The 13,897-nt window shown below is 42.6% G+C and overlaps 1 long non-coding RNA gene across 1 annotated transcript; it reads right to left on the bottom strand.

Annotated features, from left to right (window-relative positions):
- Nucleotides 1–793: 793 nt before the first annotated feature.
- LOC134442385 (uncharacterized) lies at nucleotides 794–13,410 on the bottom strand. Its single transcript, XR_010033368.1, has 3 exons — nucleotides 13,319–13,410; nucleotides 13,119–13,223; nucleotides 794–921 (listed from the first exon to the last, which is right to left on the bottom strand). It is a non-coding gene; the product is annotated as an uncharacterized LOC134442385 (long non-coding RNA).
- Nucleotides 13,411–13,897: the final 487 nt, after the last annotated feature.

Below are 13,897 nucleotides of genomic sequence, written 5' to 3'. Positions count from 1 at the left end.
TTTCAGAAGAAATCTGAGTGTGCACGAACTCTGTTATATACTCCTGGGCAAGCCCTCAGCTGCGGCTCATTGGTCTGGTGGCACAATTGAAAGCTGGCTTTGGTAAATATCACACAAGAGAGATGATACCCATAGTGAGATATCTTATTCATCTCCCTCAGAGAACCGCGGTTTGTAACCTTTAGTTCTGTTCGGCTTGTGGCCATCGTCTTTGTTGGACAAAAGGTACATTTTGGATTACTGAATTGAATGATTTCGAAGATCAAATTCGAACGGACCTCTGCAGAGTCTATGATGTTATAATTGTGCTTTGGGTCCAATGCTAAGGACTCATACTGCACGGGGAACATTTTGAGAGGGGCTTGAACGTTTCCCCCGTATGAAAAACATGCATGCAACTAAATGTAATGGCAGGGCATATTGCGGGCAAGTACACACAAAGTAAGTTCTAAAGAACGATGGTGTTACCCAGGATTCGTATGTGGACAATCTCACCCTTTAAGGATTTCAGTTGGAACAATGACATCATTTTCTCTGGCAATAAAGCTGACTAGAGCATTGCTGTCACTGTTGCCTCTCCCAACATCTGTTATCATCACCCATAATGTCAGTCCCCTCTCAAGTGCTCTGGTAAGACAAACATAAGAAAATCACATGATCAATGTGAGGAAAAAACACATTAAATGCATGAACATGAACAAAGGAAAAGAAGTGCAAATAATCACTTACAAAATGTGGAACATGTATTGTAAACAAGAACAGTATTCATCACAAGAATGAAACTCACCTTTCTGTGTCATGAACCTGTTTCAGTACTTGGTTAGGGTGCTTGTTGATGTATATTTGCACAACTTCATTGTCCTCTATTTCACCGGTTACACTGATAATGACAGTTGTAGCATCAAAGAGATGTCCAATATCCTATATAATGAATCTGTAGTTATTAGTATGAATGCAACCACACTAGTGCCTTTACTTCCTGTGGAAACTGAAGAAGGCAAGTGCTTCACCTCCCATCATGACCACATTCTACAGATGAAACATTGACAGTAAGTATTCCCTAAGCCAGCTTCACCTCAGTGTGGAGCTGAAACTGCACAGACCAACAAGAAAACTATACAGTATGTGGGTGATTCTCCAATTTAGGGCAGTCATGGGTAAGCGGTTAGGGCGTCAGACATGCAGCCCAAAGGTTGCCGGTTCGACTCCCGAGCCACCAGGTTGTTGGGGGGAGTAATTAACCAGTGTTCTCCCCCATCCTCCTCCATTACTGAGGCACCTTGAGCATGGTACCGTTCCAATGCACTGCTCCCTTGGGACGCCGTTGTGGGCTGCCCCCTTACACGGGTGAGGCATAAATGCAATTTCGTTGTGTGCAGTGAACACTTCTGTGTTGTGGAGTGCTGTGTCACAATGATAATATGACTTGGAGTTTCCCTGGTGGGCTTTCACTTTCACTTAAAGGAACACTCCACCCATTTGCAGTAGGCTTTCTATTGCTAGACACCCAGTCATACTTTTGAATGGTCGTGCAACACTCTCTCAATTCCCCCTGAGACAGGAGAAATCCGTAATCACCTCTTAACCCTTCCTCCTACAATGATGTAAAAATCGTCATTTTGCATCATTGTAAGAGGAAGTGTAAGAGAGGTGGATTTTTGTTGAGACTACAAGCCTTTTTCCCACTCTTTCAACCCCGCCCTATAGGGGGGTGGACCTAATGCGCTAACAGACCTATCACAGATCAGTGCTTTTGAAATCACTGGCATTGAGCAGAGAACATCTATGACAGGGGTACTCAATTAAAAGTCCCCGAGGGCCAGTTTTTCACAATTCCTCCCAATAAAGGGCCGGGCCGGGCTGACACGACACGACCCCCAAAAAATAAAAATGATAAGGCCTTTGTAATCACAAAACACACACACTCACACCCACAGCAGATATTTAATTTCCAGTGACAAGATGGGAGAACATTTCTCTCATAAAGGGCCTGCATTTTTCTGGAGCACTGTGGGGTGAGGTGCCTGCCTTGCTGTCATTGCCACCCACCCTTCAGTATTTTTTTTAAATGACATAAAATTATCTTTTTTAAAATGACATAAGATTAGCCAATATTTGCAGACTACATTCATAAACATTTATTTCTCAGTGAGAAAACCAATAAGCCTGAAGATAACACTTTTCAAACAAATGTTGCTTATTATGACTTTGTTTATGCAGCTCTCACATGCATAATGAGAATCAGATGCAATAATGGACCCAACAAAGAGGACACATAGATAGGAGGACACCAGGTTTTGCCAACAAGAAAATGGCACATTGATGCAATGTTGATTAAATGCAACAGCCAATAATAAATCATCAAGTTGCTCATAACTTTGTTTGAAATCTTATGAGGGGCTTAGCTTTCCAAACGAACTATTTGGGGACTGTTTAAAAGTGTGAAAAGTTTATCAAGCAATTCGTTTTTAAGCAGGCTACCCCTAGTTAGCTGCCAGCAGAGCTCAAACACAATTTGCCTTCATTTGTGTTAGCAACTAGCTACAGCTAGTGCTAAACCAATTCGAAGTCCTAACACACTGTATGCAATGAAATGTGGACCATTACTTTCAAAAACGAGGCAAAGAGAACTTTGTAAATAATTTATTTACAAGTTCTACCGTCCTTCCCTTCTGTAGTCTATCTCACAACAGCCTCTGCCACCCTCATAGTCACTTCTGTTTGGAGCCTGCAGGGAGAAACTGATTGAGGGGGCGGAGACACGGCACGCATCTTCCTAGCGTCTGTGGCGCGATTTGAAAATAAGAGCCGGCAGCGCGATCGGATCAAAAAAAAAAAAAAAAAAAAATTTTTTTTTTTTTAATTTTTCAAAATTATTCGAGGGCCGTGGCCCGCGGGCCGCTATTTGAGTATGGGGGATCTATGAGAATGGCCACTATCTGGTGGCCAGGAGTGGCACTGCAGCTATGTTCTCGCAGCCAAGTAAATAATGAATGGGTGCCAATGGGGCTGTACGCTTCTCATAGTTGTATCTGCCCGTGTAATTTTTTCCCTGGAAATAATGAAGTCGCGTTCGATAGATAGGAGTAAGTGAAAGCATTTGCTGACACGCTTGCATCTTGTCAAGTGTTAGATTCGTGAAAATTACCCTTATTTCAATTATAGCAATGACATAACACGTGACAATCGACTTTACAGCACTACGCCATTTGTTTTGTAGTTTTAAGTCTGACTTCAAATGTCGATGTGTTTAAAGTTATGTTAGGATTGTTGCGGACACCTGTTATTTATTGCATTTAAGGTGGTGGAAAAGCGGTACGTGTAAATGGGGTAAAGGAAATGACTGCGCTCATCCTTAAGAATGCACCTTCAATTAACATGTTGGACGTGGTGGGGGGTTTTGAGGTGTGTGACCGTAGATGTCTCTGCGAGGATCAGTCAGTAACAGAACACCACCCCAGTTTTTGGATATGTTAAAAACAGACATTGAGCCTTTCTAAAACTGTTGATGTCATAGTGGTGAGTTCTGTCATTTTTTTGTATAACATGGCGAAGATGCCACTGATATCAGTTTTTCATAGGAGCTGTGGAAGTCACACAGCAATGGGATTTAAAAATCATCACAACAAAATGAGACAGAATACCATATTAGTTTTTTGATATGTTAAAAACAGACATCTAATCTTTCCAAAACAGTTCATAAAAAGGTGTAGATTTGTGACATTTTTTTTGGTATAGGGTGGCAAAGATGGCACCCACTTTCACTTTTTCCACTTTAAAGATTTCATATCTTCTCAACTATTCATCACAGTCTTCAAACTTAAGATACACAGATTGGTTGGGAACATACATTGTCAATATCAAACATCTGTCTTGGAAACTGCACTCATCATAGTCCTTCAAAGATGCCTGTCGCGTCAGACTAGGTCTGCAGCGGTTGTTTTTAATTTCACAGAAAAAAACTCACGGGAAAAAAAAACTAGAGAAAAAATGGGAGGTGTTTAAGTAAGGGTTAACGTTCGGCGAGAAGGTCACTACCGTGGAATAGCAGCACGACAGAGAGAATCTTTAGACCCTGACGCTGAGCGGAGGGGTCTTGTTCTCTCTGAAGTGCTGCTATTCCACAAAGCGACCGACTCGCCGAACATTAACCAGCTTATTATATGGATATACTTAAATGATTCACACATGGCGAGGACATTTCTTTATTTAATGTTTAGTTTATTATATTTTTTCATGTCAAAAGATTGTTGCTGCGCAAAACAAAACAGTGCCGTTGTGGAACACCGCTAGGCAACAGGTAGCCTAGACAAAAGGTGTTGTCTATCACAGCAGCTGATTAGAGTCTTGTTGAAAAGTCGCTTTAGCAGTGAAAAGTCTTGTAGCCATTGACAGCGGTCTGTTATAGACCAACCCGTCCGTTATCGAAAAATAACAGACGTACGAACGTTGGGGAGCCCCGTTGAAATGAATGGAGCATTCGACCGATGACGTCACACCATATAATAACCTGCGCTAAGCGCAAGCCACCTAATTAGCAGTTGTCACCAGCGCAGCTGATCTGGGAGCGCGCAGCAAGACGCAAACTCAGGTGCCTTTAATTACAGTATATCACGAAAGTGAATACACCCCTCACAGTTTTGCAGATTTGTGAGTATATCTTTTCATACGAAAGCATTACAGAAATGTCACTTTGACACAATGATTAGTGACCTTTTAACAACATATTTAACCGCTTAAATTTCTTGTTCACTCAGAACAAAACAAAATACAGCCATTAATGTTTGAACATGTACTCACACAAGTGAGTACACCACAGATGAAAATCCGGTACAGTAGGGGCTGTGTTTGCTCGAATCGTCTCGAAATTAACCTAAATGAAAAGGGATGAAAAGGGAGGTCATCAGTGTGCGTTTCAACCTTTCTTTGCATTGAACTTTTACATTTTGAGTCTGCATCTGGCTTAAATAGATTGGTGTGAGATTTGAATGCAATCCTATGGAGAATATCATGATCTGCTTCAGTAGTCACAGTGCATGTTGACATGCATGTTTCGTTTAGGTGTATTTCAGATTGCCAATGTTGACAGCATTCACGCATCCCCAAACCATGTCAGTCCCACTACCATGCTTGGCTATTGAGAGGATACACTTTTTTTGTAACACTCACTTGTTTACTACCACACATGCTTGACACCATCTAAAGTATATTTGTTTATCTTGGTCTCTTCAGATCACACGACATGGTTCCAGTGATCCATATCCTTGGTCAGTTCATCTCTCTTGAGACCAAGATAAACAAATTTGCTTTATGTAGTGGGCGAGACCGTTACAGGAAGTAGTTCGACTACGCCACCCCCGGGGGTGGAGCCCCCGGAGGAAATGAATTAGGGGTAGTTACAGATACCCCGGACCAACACACAATGTACCCGCACAATAGATTACCAGGCAAACACAGGTTCGTGCACAATGGAGGCAGAGACAGTGGTGACCATTAATAATTCAAACCTTTATTATTCTTTGCGTTATAAAAATATATTTTTCTCACTCTTTGCAATAAATATAAAAAGGTACTCACGATTCACAAAGTGCAGTGGGGTGGGTGTGCTGTCGCAATCACCCGCAGATCGATAAACACCTGCCCCAAAGTGTGTTCACGTTAACAGTAAAGTGCAGGGGTGGGTGTGCTGCCACCACACCCGCGGATCTGTAAACACCTGCCCCAAAGTATGTTCACTAATTCACAATAGACAACACACCTGGTAGGCCTAAGGCCTTAGAACCCACACTCAGGTTGGCAGACTTTGCCACTAGGGGCTGGCACGGCTAACACAATAGGGCGAATGGCACACCTCAGGATTAACAAAAGAAAAAGTAAAGAAATAGTTCACAACAAACAGAAATAATTCACGGCAAACAGAAACAACAAGAAATCAGCAAACCATGCAAAATAAATCAAAATCCAGTAAATACATGCAGTTAAATAAGAAATTAGATAATTGAATGAAATAATGAAAAAAAAAGGAAATTAGGCACAGCAAACGAAAGAAAACGAAAATCAAAACATGAGGTAAACCAACCCCAGAGGCTCAGCTCAGTGCAGTCCCCTAGGTATCCCCACACTCACTCGTCACACACACACACACACGCACCAACGTACGCACACGCACACACACACTCACTGAACTAAAGCGCGCCAACGCACACACACGCACGAATGTCCAATTTCCCGAGGCCGGAGCAGCAGCCGAGATACGGGTTCCCGGCGTCCAGAGGCACCACACAACCGGGGCTAAAAGTCGCCGCTCGTGCACCTAACGCGTGGTGTGTCTGACCACGGCCACACGGATACAACCTGCGAGGGAGGAGGAGAGCGTTAGCCAAGCTAGCAGGACACCCACTATCACACGATTCTGCTGCCGAGAGGTTACCTTACCCGGAGATGAGGGTGCACCGATGCGCAATTCTCACAGTCGGAGTGCCAATACAGAGGTACACGGCCGAGGCGCCGGTAGCAACCACACGCTGAAACCATAATGATGGCCGTCGTTAGCAACCATGGTAAGAAAACAAACAGTCAGAGCTGGGTAAAGGCACAAGCTAACCCACTATAATACATACCGGCGTGCAGGAGACGGGAAAAGCGCAAGGTAACCATTGGTATTGTCCACCGAAGTCCTTGCCAGTGGAGAAGCAAGAGATCACTCTAGCCAAGTAAGAGACGCCAAGTCGGAATCACAACCTATAGAACAGCAGACGCGAAGTTAGCCACTAGCCGCTGGCTAGCACATAAACAGCGACAAGAGATGGTCCACATACTCACGAGGACAAGAAATGGTCCACATCTCCTAGATCTGAACTGGACACCGCACTCCTCTCGACGACGAGGGGAGAAGCAACCACAGCATTCGCCGGTGGCGATGAAACGCGCAAAGGGGGACCTTGCAGGCTTACCGAATACTAGCCACTGGCAGTGTTTATGAAGAGACTTCCCATAAGCCTCTACGAGCGGCGTGGTGACGTGTGCCGCAGCGTCAGACTTTCCCTTAAAGGAGCAGCGCTCCACTACATTTAGATGGTGTCAAGCATGTGTAGTGGTAAACAAGTGAGTGTTACAAAAAAGTGTATCCTCTCAATAGCCAAGCATGGTTGTGGGACTGACATGGTTTGGGGATGCATGAATGCTGTCAACATTGGCAATCTGAAATACACCTAAAAGAAACATGCATGTCAACATGCACTGTGACTACTGAAGCAGATCATGATATTCTCCATAGGATTGCATTCAAATCTCACACCAATCTATTTAAGCCAGATTCAGACTCAAAAGGTAAAAGTTCAATGCAAAGAAAGGTTGAAACACACACTGAGGACCTCCCTTTTCATCCCTTTTCATTTAGTTTCATTTTGAGACGATTCGAGCCAACACAGCCCCTTCTCTACCGGATTTTAATCTGGGGTGTATTCACTTTTGTGAGTACATGTTCAAACATTAATGGCTGTATTTTGTTTCGTTCTGAGTGAACAAGAAATTTAAGCAGTTAAATAAGTTGTTAAAAGGTCACTAATCATTGTGTCAAAGTGAAATTTCTGTAATGCTTTCCTATGAAAAGATATACTCACAAATCTGCAAAACTGTGAGGGGTGTATTCACTTTCGTGATATACTGTAGGTTGCCTCACTCAGTTTGGAAAAGACACGCTGAGAGTCACACGCAATAACGCGCTGTGCTTGACTTAAATAGTTTGGTACTCCTGTGCAAAACGTGACGCTAACAAGGCCGACAGGCGGACAACAGATGCGTCCCTCTATGCCAGTTCCAACTATGCCATTTTTCCCCCCAAACGCCCCCCCCTGGCTTTCTCCTAACCTGTCAACGCCCCCCTAAGGATGTACTTTTTGTTTATTGGTCATATTGCCCATGGAAACTGCAAATAATATGGCAGGCAACAAAATGGCGAGACATGGCTTTATTTTTTGCAGTTTAGGCTATAATAAGCTTATCATTCTTGGATTTGGAAAAGAACCATATGATTTCAAATGTCACATAGATCAAGTAGGCTACATTACAAATTACTAGACATTTATTAGTATCAACCTTTAGTATCATGCCATTTCAGCATCATGTGCATGTGGGAAAGAATGTAAACATCGACAAATAATAAATAAATAAAACCATTTGGGTCAATCATGCGCTTATGGGTTCACCCTTTAGGTGATATGCGCTTATTTTTCAATATCAGCTTCACCGTCAAGGCACAAAGCAGTGAGCTTCCGTGCCAGAGTTAACCAAATTCACACGACTGCAAAGCAATTACGAAAGACGCGTTCTCTCCCGTGCTCTCTCTGAGCGCAACGGAAAGCACCTGTGGGGTAGCCCGCCAACGAAAGAACCTCCCTTTGTAGCCTACGAGTAACACACCGTATGTCAAATGGCCCAGCTGTCTAGCACCATGTTTCAGAGCGCAGCGCACACTGACTAGGCTACTCACTGAAAAGGCAGAAGTAAACTCGCTGGGAATATTGAAAGGCAGCCTCCCTTTTTCGTAGGCTACACACAGACGCCTGAACCCGATTTTGTGGACTGGACAAAAGAGGAGGAAATGTGAAATGTTATGAAAGAAAAAAAAAGTCCACGTTTAGAGGCGCTGTGGGCTGTCAACTAATTACAGTTCCATGTCGTGGAGCGTTATGCAATGCAAACGCCCTCGATCCAAGCAGAAAGGAAAATGTGAATGTTATGAAAGGAGAAAAGCTGACCAAATGTTACAGGTCCCCGTTTAGAGGAAGAGCTGTATGCGCTGCCGGTCGCCTGTCAACTAATTACGGTTCCATGTCGTGGAGCGTTATGCAATGCAAACGCCCCTCTATCCGAGCACAAACATCTGTGTGATATACTGCCTGCCGACTTCTAAATCGTCATTTCCGCGAGTCTCTGACGAACCAAAATAAAGTTGCCTCCCATTGTCCAAACGCAAAACAATGCCGAAAATTGAATGCCCCCCTCAGTTATCTCACAATGCAATCAGTCTTGCCGGTTTGGTAACATATCATATGGCCTACGTTTTGGCTTGCACGCATTCGCTCCGGTCCAAAATGCCAACTCTGCCGCCTCGTGGCCACAGGAAGGAACAATTGAAGGAATGCGTTTCAAGGAATGCGTTTCAGACGGACGGACGGACGGACAGACAGACCCTCTTATAGAGATGCTGGGACGCATCTAAAAAGTGGAGAGGCAGCCGGTAAGCACTTGATGATGATTTTTAGATGCGTCCCAGCATCTCTATAAGAGGGTCTGTCTGTCCGTCCGTCCGTCCGTCCGTCTGAAACGCATTCCTTCAATTGTGTCTGAAACGCATTCTTTCAATTGTTCCTTCATGTGGCCACAAGGCGGCAGACTTGCCATTTTGGACCGGAGCGAATGCGTGCAAGCATAGCCTTTCTAACCGGATGCTAACGTTGGCGAAAAGTAGCCTAGCCACAGGCTAACTGACAAACGTGAGGCCAACAACTCAGCCGATCGTGATGTACGCCACAAATAGACCAATCGACCTCATATTTAGACACTACAATGTTGATTTCTGCCTTCGATTTTCATCAGTTAAGAAATCTAGCGTCGGATTAACACATTATTAAGGTAGTAAAGCCAGAGTAAAGCGAGTTGCCGCCATGTTTGTTTTCCAGAATCACCACCCGGGTAGAGAGCTCACGTGCAGCATTCTGGGTAATTGAGTTTCACTGCTTTGTGCCTTGACGGTGAAGCTGGTATTGAAAAAAAAGTCCATAAGCGCATGATTCACCCAAACGGTTTTATTTATTTATTATTTGTCGATGTTTAGATTCTTTCCCACATGCACATACTGCTGAAATGGCGTGATACTAAAGGTTGTTAGGCCTAATAAATGTCTGGTAATTTGTAATGTTCACTTCATCTAGGCTATGTGAAATTTCAAATCATAGCCTATGGTTCTTTTCCAAATCCAATAATGATGATAAGCTTATTATACCCTAAACTGCAAAAAATAAAGCCATGTCTCGCCATTTTGCTGCCTTGCTGCCTGCCACAATATTTGGAGTGTCCATGATGACCAATAAACAAAAAGTACATCCTCGGGGGGCGTTGACAGGCTAGGAGGAGGCCAGGGGGGCGTTTGGGGGGGGGGGGGGGGGGGGGGGGGGGTGGCATAGTTGGAACTGGCATAGAGGGACGCATCTGTTGTCCGCCTGTCGGCCTTGTTTGTGTGTATCACAGTTACTTCTGTGTGCAAACTGGTTGTCTGTAGCGAGACACATGGCACTTTTGCCTCGCAACACTGTACTGTGTGGTAGTGTTGGTCGTTTGACCAATTATGTACATAGCTCTTCCAATTGCGCTTAGATAACAATAGTAGGGTTCCTTATGGTCAAAATTAAATGTGTATTTTATTCACATGCAATTCTATTTTTCTACAAAGTTAATATTCATGTATTGATGATTTGACGTTGTGCTTTATAGTGCATTTATATTTGATGGCATATCAAGCATTTTTGCACATTGCACATTTGCATATTGCACATTTGCACAAAGCATTTTACACTGTTGTTTAATAATATCATGTCTGTATTTTTCCACATCTCCCTCCAGGTTTTTTACCTGGCTGGCTGACAAAAGGGACAAAAGGCTTTCGCTCTGTTTCCTGTTTCTAAGTTTTGATGAACTTGTGCCTTGAACTCTGAATAAAAAGAAAAAAAAAGGAAAAAGGAGAACCCAAAACGGAACAAAGTTGTCCTGTCCATGCTTCATGCTTGAGTAAATCCCAGTGCCTTCAGCTCCACCAGTGTCGCACTCCTTTTAAGTTGGGGGAAAATGTACAGAGGATAAACCAAACAACAAACCAAACAAAACTGAAAAAACAAACAAAAGCCAAAACAAACCGACAACTTGACATGCCCGACAATTCAAAGGTGAGAATTTTCTGAGCAACTTTAAGCCACCATAAAAAATGTGATAAATGACTAGAGGATGTGTAAATACCCACATATCACAAGTACATATTCCAAATAATATCCCTTGAAATTTGCAAGGACCTACCGTTAAGTGTTTCTTTAGATACGGTAATCTGAAAATGGGCTCTTCGAGGACTCTGTTCAAAACGTGTGAGGGGGGTACCTGACATACCAATCTTTAATGTCAAAACTATAAGGAGTTGAGAGCTATAATTTTGCACCTTTCCTATTGGGAAGTGTGTGAACCTCCTTGATTTGTTTAGCCACATCTGAGATGGTGGTGCAGGACGATTCAGTGATTTGGCTTGAAATGACCCAGGTGTTCTAGATCAGCTCATCAACTCTTCTCATTGGTCAGTTTCAAATTTGGTCATTTCAAAAGTTCTCTGCTTTGTTCGCAACTCCTGGCTGCTTGGCTGTTCCTGGGGGAATTGTTTGCTCTCCTAATCTTAAATTGGGTGAGCATTCCCCATGCTGCCGCTATCCCCTGAATCTCTGCTTTCCGTGGTGCTCATGGAAACCAGGGGACTCCTCTGAACAGAGCCATACCACCAAATCTAATTCATAACTATTCAATAAAGAAATTGCATTGAGAATTTCTCGTCTTGTGTTTCTTGACTGCAATGGTCCTGACAGGACTTGCAATACAAAAATCTTTGTCTTAGTTTGAAAAACACTACTGTGAAAGTAGTGAATCTCATAGTTAAAAATGTTACCCAATTGACATAGTATCCCCTATATTAACCTCCAATTTTGACCTTGAAAAAAAGTATTTTTTAATATGTCATTTAGATATACCAAGCAGAGGCGATTCCTCTTTGAGTACAAGGGAGGCGCCGCCTCCTGTCCAAAATCACGGAGAAATAGTATGTAAACTAATGCTTTACACGACTTAATATCATTGCTATTTCAGACCCAGCTCCATAGATGCATGTGCTCAACTTAGAGATTAAACCAATCTGTAATAAGATCCCGAAGCTCGCACGAGTTTTTTTTCCGCTCATGACAACGCAAGCGAGTCGAGTCTCAATGGACTTCAATGGCATGTGGGATTGTGCACTTTTTCAATGGCAAAATGCTAAACGGTCATTGGCTATTGCCGTGAAATTTTTTTAATTTTGAGACTGAGCCTCACTGGGAGTGAATGGAGAAGAGAGAGGAGGGGGGAGGGACCGGAGACTGGAGCTCCGACTTGTGATTGGGTGAACCCCGTGTCAGTAGGCTACAGTAGTTGATTTCATTTCGAAATGCGGATATGTTATTCATTTGACTGAGAAGTTTCGTCGTGATAACCAGTGGGGAAGCTATTCATTGCGTTGTAACCCAGTTTTGTGTACATATTCTTGTAAACCTAGTGTTGCGAATAAAGTCTTAATAGTGGCACGTCCTTATCCTTTTTAATCTCCCAATTCAAAAGTTGAGGTTGCCTACTTTTCGTTATTGCTAGCTTGCAAGAAAGCTAGAGAGCTATGCAAAATGAAATGCCAAGCATTGTGGATTAAATTCTGGCGAATTCCAGTCGTCCTTATGAGGAGAAAATGAATATCAAGGAGCAGAGCAGAGCACTGCCTAATATTGACTTGGTGAAAAAGGTAGGGAAGAACAAACTTTTCTTTTGAGCTTTCGTGGTGTCTGATCAACTGGTTAACTGCCAAGTCCCGTGAGTGGCGAGGCCTTTCCTACTGTGCTGTTAAGCCGTGCACCCAGTAATGAACAAAGACAACGAAGGCAAACTCAATCACATCATTATGTGGCGGAGGTAGGCCTAATGAATAATAATAATAATAAAAACATTTCCCTATGAATAGGCTACAAGGGGGATAATGATTAATGATTAACAAATTTGTTTCAACAAGAGTCCTTCAGTGTGTGAGGGCAGGCCATATGTGACAGGACCAATGTAAGGTGTGTGTCAAAATTGCCCCCCCCCCCCCCCCTTTTTTTTTTTTTTTGCGTTCTGGACATATTGTAATTGAACAGCCTCCCCTGTTTGACAGACTACCAGCCGCCACTGATACCAAGGGATTACAAACATGACAATGATTACTATTGACTGGCTCAATTTAAAATGTGGATGTCTATTAAATAAGTTTCTGTTAATGGCCCTAGATAATCAGTAGTATAGATGTTTACCATGGCTGTCACGCTGAAACGGTATGAAGTAGTCACAGCATAGTTCAGTTGTTTAGTCAATATCACTGAACCGTCAGTTGTCACGTCAAATGTATCTGAGGGTGGCTGTGTACAGAGAAGGAAAAAAACATATTTAATGCAACAAGGTCTATACTTAACAACACTACTTCTAAAAAAAGCTGTTTAATTTGCAAACTTACGTGTATGTTGTAGTATATAGTATTGAATTCTGGAGTCGCATCTGCATCAGTGGCTTTGACTTGAAGCACCACACTTCCCACTGGCAAAGACTGTAACAGAAATTAAAAACATTAGAAAAACTCTTGATACTACAACCCTGTTTTTGTAGAAGTTGCCTGAAATTCATTTTTGAAGAGAAAATCAATAATCCTGACAAAGGCAGTGTCCTTACCTCAGAGGCTTTTACACTGTACTCGTGTTTCTCAAATATTGGCGAATTGTCATTTATGTCATTCAATGTTAGAGTCCGCAGGTTGCTAACCTAAGAGGACAGGAGTTATCACATGTAACATCTCTTTAGGATTGCACAGTAGATGACTATTGTAATTATACCTAAATTTGATATGTTGCACCTTACCCCATTGGTACTGCATACGATATAGTAGATAAAATGGCGATCATGCTGCAGGAGACAAAATACACACCATGCTCAGAAATTTGAATCAGAAGTTATATTTTCAAGATTTTCATTAAAAAATAATAATAATGATAAAAATAACGTTGTTTTTCCAACATTTAATTTAATGATCAGGCAGGGG

The sequence above is a fragment of the Engraulis encrasicolus genome, unplaced genomic scaffold, assembly GCF_034702125.1.
Source record: "Engraulis encrasicolus isolate BLACKSEA-1 unplaced genomic scaffold, IST_EnEncr_1.0 scaffold_148_np1212, whole genome shotgun sequence".
NCBI classification, from domain to species: Eukaryota; Metazoa; Chordata; class Actinopteri; order Clupeiformes; family Engraulidae; genus Engraulis; species Engraulis encrasicolus.
Note: the sequence above shows the minus strand (reverse complement) of the source record. Positions and strands in the feature narration are given on the sequence as shown.